The 6,938-nt window shown below is 43.0% G+C and overlaps 1 long non-coding RNA gene across 2 annotated transcripts; it reads right to left on the bottom strand.

The window, feature by feature from the left end:
* Positions 1-792: 792 nt before the first annotated feature.
* Positions 793-2,377, bottom strand: LOC120456464. 2 transcript variants are annotated; one of them, XR_005616831.2, is made up of 3 exons: positions 2,057-2,377; positions 1,123-1,516; positions 793-1,058 (listed from the first exon to the last, which is right to left on the bottom strand). It is a non-coding gene; the product is annotated as an uncharacterized LOC120456464 (long non-coding RNA). The 2 variants fall into 2 exon arrangements; XR_005616832.2 differs by having other exon boundaries at positions 2,137-2,377.
* Between the last annotated feature and the right edge of the window lie 4,561 nt (positions 2,378-6,938).

The following is a 6,938-nucleotide window of genomic DNA, read 5'->3' as shown; positions in this document are numbered from 1 at the left end:
GAACAATATTTATTGGTTTCCATGTGGCTCGTCTCCTGTCAGTGGGAGTTGCTATCAGTGTGTGTGTCTGTGTGTGTGTGTCTGTGTGTTTGTGTAAGTGGTCGCGTGTCTGTGTGTGCCTTGTCCAAACTTCCGGTGGAAAATGGCGGGAAAAAGCTGGCGAGAGGTGAACTCAACTGAGATGGCCAGCGTAGCAGCACCACTTGGACCCCAGGGATCGAAGCTCCATAGCGCCATAACTCCATAGTCATGATAAACCAAGAAAGAGATTAGAAGCCTGACAGTCTGTGGAAAATATGAAGCTAGAAAATTGCCAAGTGCCAATGGAGCACAGAAGTGGTTTAACAGAAATCAATGATTATTTGCCTAAAAAACTAAAACTAACAATTCGATAGCCCAAAACATTCTTAGCCTTAAGGGCTTTGTTTAATTCTTACATTTATTGAATATTTCCAGTATGAGAGTAGCAATAAATGTATTTTTGTGCAACATTTGCTAGCCTTTAAAGCTCACTTTCTCTTAAAGTCAACACTGAATACAAATGATATACAAAAAAACATTGAGTATAAATATAAAGTTCAATTTACTTTGACCACTTTAATTTAAATTCCCGCGGAATGTCATTGGTATGTGCATAAATAAGTTAAATTTAGTGAGCAATCGAATTTCGCTTAATTATTCACAAATACAATTTTCAGTTACTAGCATTAATTGGAGAAAATTGCACTATAATTTAGCAAATCAGTATTAGGACTGAAATGTGTATTATATTATTATTAAGTAAATAATTAATAAGTAAATCTTGGGTTTTCTAATGTGGGATTAAAATATTACAGAAGTCGTTAATTATTTTAAAAGAATTCTTCTTTTGCGGTTTCTAATGAGTCAATAATACGTTTATGCAATACTTATATGATTTGCAGTTGATGGAGGTGATGACTTAAACCAAGAATTGGACCAGCTTTGGTCACAGAAAAGTGCACCCGAAGTGTATTCTTCCTCTGCGGCTTGCAATGGGTGGTTTCTGCGATGTTTCTGCGATGTTTCCGCGATGGGTGCTGTGATTAAAGCACCGCCGCGGATTAGTGGGATCGGGAAATAAACACACAAATGCGCACTCACACTCTGGTATATTGGTGGCAATGCAATGTCGGATTTGCGGCCGAGTTTTCGTCCTTTTCGCTCCTTTTCGGTTTTCAGTTTTCGGTTCTCGCTTTTCGCTTTTCCTTTTTTTTTCCCCCACTTTTCCCGCCTGTGGCAATTTTCATGTGCGGCCTATGCCGGAGCTCTCGTGTGCGATTTTACGGCTTCCGGTGGTGTCGTCCAAAGGGGTGTGGGGGGTGGGGGGTGGGGTTGGTTGTGGGTCTTTGGGGTCGAGATGGGTGGCGGTGACATCGGACAATATAAAAACGTCACCCACAGAGGACCCCCGACCCCCAAAAACCCCACACACCACACCCCACACCTCGCACCTCGCACACCAGCAACCGCCAGCAATTCACCCTTTCAGCCAGCGCTATAAAGTTCAATCGAGTCAGTCAACAATTGGCACAGAGAAAAATACACAGAGATACAGATACAGATACAGATACATGTGTGTCTGCCTGCCTGTTGTCAAAGTCAATTGGGTGGCTCTGTATGTATGTGTGTGTGTGTGTTGTGTGTTGTGTGTTGTGTGTTGGGGAGGGGTTGTGTGTGGTGTGTGTTGTGTGTTGGGGCTGTGTGGGAGTGATTTTTTGGGTTGGCGAGAGGTTAAAGTTTTGGCCGCTCTCGATTCTTTTTCACTTTCGGGTAGGCTCAATGCTTAAATACATTTGATTGTAATTCGCTTTTAAATTCGATTCGATGCGATTTGTTATTGGACGTAATGGTCCGACATCTGAGCTCGCAGGATCTGTTCGAAAATGTGTTGTGTTGTGTTGTGTTTGTATTTGCGGCACTGACTCGGGGCCCATTTGGGTTATTGTCGGGTTGTCGGGGCTCTCGGTGTTTTCGGGGGGCTTTTGGGGGATTTTTAGGGGGTTTTTCTGGGGGTTTGCGCTTCGGGTCGACTTACATATGTGATTAATGCGGGTCGACAGAGCAATGGGTATTCCGACTGGCGATCGTGTGTGTGCGATTGTCGCAGGTCCTCACCTTGACTTTATTTATTCCCAGCTGGTTTGCCTGGGTCTCCGCTTTTGCAAGAGTGTGTGTTGCCAAGGCGATTGGCTGTATTTTTCTTAAGAGTTTGGAGCTAAAAATACTCTTATAAGATTACAGCAGTAATTGTGGGCCAAAACAAGCAAAACTTTTAGATACTAAAAACCATGCAATTGAAAAACAGAAAAACAACAAAACTTTTTAGCATTCTATGCTGATAAGGATATATTAAATATTTCTGTTAACTGTGTGTACAATTTGTAAAACAAGTGAAAACATTTAAGGACACTAAACAATGACAAAGTATACAATGCCTGCTAATGACTAAGTGATTCTGTCGCCGATGTTGCCACCTAGTTTATACAAAGTTAAGTTGGTTGCGCCACCATTTGGTACTTATTGAGTAGAGCGGTACTGTACCTCCGACAAGCAAGTCACCTTTGAAGGCGAAATGTTCAGGTTTTTATGACTGGGTTACATAGTCGAACATGACGAATGACATATGGCTCGATCTGTTGCCTGCATGACATCAATTTACGCATCTTTGACCTCACATAATTTCTATTTTCGATTTTGGTACTCTCTTCTCCATTGACTGTGCCAAAAAGTTTCGATTTGTTTAATTCGTTGCCAGCGTTGCTGTTCTCGTCGGTAGTTTTGTGCTCGTTGGCAACAAAGTTTTACGGCATGTCGCACGCACCCAGTGCCCACCTTGCTCCCTGTTGCAACCACCAGGTCACCACCCACCCAAGCGGCACCACCATCCCCGCCCACGAAGAAGAGGCGCGCAAATCATTTTCAAATACAAAACTTTGGCAAGTTACCTGCAATAAAGTTGCTTGTGCGTGGAGCCCCGTAAGCCCCGTAAACCCCTTAACTTACATTTCGCCAACCCAACCAACCCTTCCAAAAACTGTAGCACACCTGGGTCGATGGCTTGTAACTCTTTGGTTTTATGTAGCAGGTAATTTGTGTGTTTTAAAACTGTAAAACGTAAATTTAATGGAACGTTTAGGTGTTGTAAGGAAGCGTCGGAGTTGTTACCCCGTTGTTCCTGGGAAAGTGTGGTTACATGGCTTGTTGTTTGTTTGCGCCGGCGAATGTTCGGCATGTGAATGTTCCTGGGTCTTAACTTTCTCTGCATCTGAATCTGAATGGAGCGAACTGCTGCACAGTTGAGGGCGCCAAAGTTTCGATTGTTCGCTTGGCTACATCTGAGCTCAAAACCAGTCTGGTATTTTCATATTTGTCGACTTGTTTTATATAGCCATAGCAATTGTGTGCCATTGCACAAAAACACGACAGCCATGAATTTGGTATTGAGTAAAAAAAATACTTTCTTCATATATCATCTCATGATATTGATATATGGCGGTCACTAAAAAATACTTCTTTATGTTTTCAACTGTTTGTATTCTTTGACCTATTTTGTCCTACGAATTTACTTACTTACTTAACAAAGATGCAAAAACTCTAACTACAGATATAAATTTTTATTTCACAGACATTTCATTAAGTACAGCTTTTCAATTATTATCGTAAAACTCCTTCTACATTTTTGTAGCAATTACCACTTTAATTTGATTAAGCTCTTCTTGAAAATATCCCGACCGAAGAAAGGTAAAAATCGTTAATCTATAATTTATCATCCCGCCTGGGAATGGATTGATCTCCAACATTTAGTGGGAATTATTCGAAATTAAATTCTATTAGGAGCCCTTTCAGTTCGCTCGGTTAGCGACTTTGGCTTTGCAGACAGACAGTTGGCACTCTCTTAGGTGGCTTCGTCCTTAGAATGTCGAGCAGCGAATGTGGCTGTATCTGTATCTGTAGCTGTATCCATATCTGTGGTTGTAGCTGTGGCTGTGAGTAACTGTGAATGACTGCCACGCCCTTTGTCCTCCACGCCCACTCCCACTCCCACACTATCTCTCCTTCAGTTTTGTCTGTCGGAAGCTGTCTGTGCGGAAAATTAATTTGCGGCTTATCGAAACCATAAAAATTTTCTAATCCACTTTGCGTAAATAATCATGAGCGTCAATTCAATTCCAGCAGCCATCAGTCGCAGCAACCCTAACTGCTCTGGCCACGCCCACATCTACACACACACTCATACACACACACACTCATACACACACACACACACACACATTGCCCACGTTTCGCGTTGTTAATATCTGTGGCATACTTTTGTGGGCTCCAAATGCGAATGCAGTGCGGCGGAAGATGAGGGAAAACTTTCAACTCCAGGCGCCAAAGTCGAAAAGTAACTTTTTTCCGCTGCTTAGCGCAACGTCAACAAAAATTGTAAGCAACAGCAGCAGCAGCAGCAACAACTGAGACACTAGCATGTCAGGTTAAGCCCTAGACAATATTACATTTGTTGACCTCAGAGTCTGGTTGAAGTGGGTTATGTTGCCTTGGGTGGTTGAATTGGGTGAAACTGGGTGGTTGGGTGGTTGGGTGTTTGAGTGGTTCGGTGGTTGGGCGCCACGAATGGTGGTAGTTATGTTCCACGGATGGGAATGGCAACTTTGTCCGCTGCTCGAATTGCAACAAAGTTTGACAGCAAAAACAACAACAACAAAAACACCCACGAACAGTGCAGCAGCGAAAAAAAAACTGGCAAAAACTGTGGCATAAACAGTGCAAAAAGCCACCGCACGCAGAAAAACCAAACAAATATTGCTCAGCCACTTAAAGGCAGCTACTTTGGCACAAAGGCGTCGATGTGATCATTAGCATTTTTCATATTTTCTATACGAGCGGAATCCACATGGTGACGAATGCCTTAAAAGTAGTTCATGCTTTTATTTAAATGTAACGATGCAGCAATGCAACGAGAACCCTTTGTGTATTTGTATATATCTTTGTATCTTTCTATCTAGCTAGCATTGTGCAACTTTGGAACACAGTTAAGTGTGTGGGTGAAAGTGATTATTTAACAAAATTGGTGCTTAGACGTGGTCAAGTAATAAGCCTATTATGCTGGTGTATTTTGAACAATTGGACAATTAACCAGCATCTTTGCACCGTTTAATGAAGCACTTTGGTTATCTGATGCCGCCGAGATTATCGCCGTCATTTCTCATGTAATTTGAATATGACCGCATGGCAAAATGACTGTGGGAATATTTTCGTCAGCGGGCGATGACAGGCTCCACCTTTGAAGTGTTGCATTTGCATTCGAATTTTCCCTCTTTCCCACTTTTCCCCGCTTCGGCTTTCAACAAGTGTGCCAGCCATAAATAATCCCCAGAATAAAGAGCTGGCTGCTTGCTCCTGGCGGAGAGGAGGCTTTTTAGGCTGAGCAAATAAATTTGTGGCATTTGTTAATTAAATTCTACAGCAGAGCCGAGGATTTGTATATGTGAAAAGTTTCCACTAAGGCAACTCTGAGTGCGTTCTGAGTTCTGACATGGAAAATATGAAAAGTTTTGTGCCATATTCTTGTGTTTTCATTCCATGGAAAGTTCGCAGTCGAGACGGTTGTTGATGTTGATTTCATGATCCGAAATTAATATGGCGTATACGTAATGCAATAAAGAGAAACTGAGACCGAGTAAGGTTTGTGCCCAAGTGATCAACCAATTATCGTGTCCTACTGGTAATTGGGTTTACCGTTCTGTCTGTCCTTGAAGATGCCTAATGTCTTGGATATATTTGAACTTACTTGGCGCTGGACGGGCACTTTAAAATTCAGCCTGCCACACAGTTCATTAGGCAGACATCTCTCATTTGAAGGGGGGGACGTCAGGTAGTTTGATGAATTTCCGAGCACTGACCGGACTATCAACTTAAACGGCAATTCATCAATGTTCGGGGCCAGCTGAAAGTTGAAAGTTTCGCTCTATCCATCACACACCGCCCATTTTTAGGGGGGCTTTTGCTCTTTCCCGTTCAAATGAGCGGTTCACTAGTTGACATTCCAATCGTGTTTGGTTTTAACTTTAATAACTTTTAAACTTTTTCCGACTTTCCTTTGCCCGTTGAGCTGAGCTTTGTTTACTACTACTTTCTAGGCACGCAAACAGAGGGGGTGTCCTTCTCCCACTTTCTCACTTTCTCCGACTCTCTCTCTCTCTCTTATTTTTCCATCTTAAGCGGCGTGTGTTTCCCGATTGTCGCCCGTGACGTTGATGGCCGTTGCTTGTCTGCTGGCCGTGATTTGTGTCCACCCGGGGGCGCCATAAAAAAGAACTGGCCATGCTTGCCGACGCCCCCCTAAGGAGAAGCAACGTTGAGGGTGGAAGACAAACTAGATGTGGACTTGGCAGCACTCAAAACTTGGCCAAAAACACATTTCCTGCCGTCCACTGGAGCTGTGCTGGTCCTTGTTCCCAAATTCTAATTACTGTCCGCAAATGCTGCGCCGTGCAGCGCCAGTAAAGTTCGTTCGGGTATTAAGCGATAATGAAGATAAATAACTGCAAGGAAAAATACCTCAATTACAAACTTTAAGCGAACTACTTCGGTAATCAAATGAGTTATCAGCGCAAAAACTTTTCCACGGCCTGAGGCTTTCTATGGATTTCGGTGAGAAAGACCGTTGCGCTCATTGAAATTGATTTTTGATGGCCGGGCTAAAGCGCCAGGCGCCAGGGCTATAAGTTTAGCTCCCGATGCCTTTGGCACCACTTTTGATAACAGTTTGTATCGGTTTCCGAGTTCGATTTGCCCCGAGGCCACGAAATGCAGTCGAATAACTTTGCCGTAAATTAGTGGAGCATTTTACTTGCATGTTTCAATTTGTTTAAATCCTTCCGACTCTGGTACGCCACCGAAAACCGAGCAAA

This window comes from Drosophila santomea, chromosome X (genome assembly GCF_016746245.2).
Source record: "Drosophila santomea strain STO CAGO 1482 chromosome X, Prin_Dsan_1.1, whole genome shotgun sequence".
Lineage (NCBI taxonomy): Eukaryota > Metazoa > Arthropoda > Insecta > Diptera > Drosophilidae > Drosophila > Drosophila santomea.
This window is presented reverse-complemented; position numbering and strand designations above follow the sequence as displayed.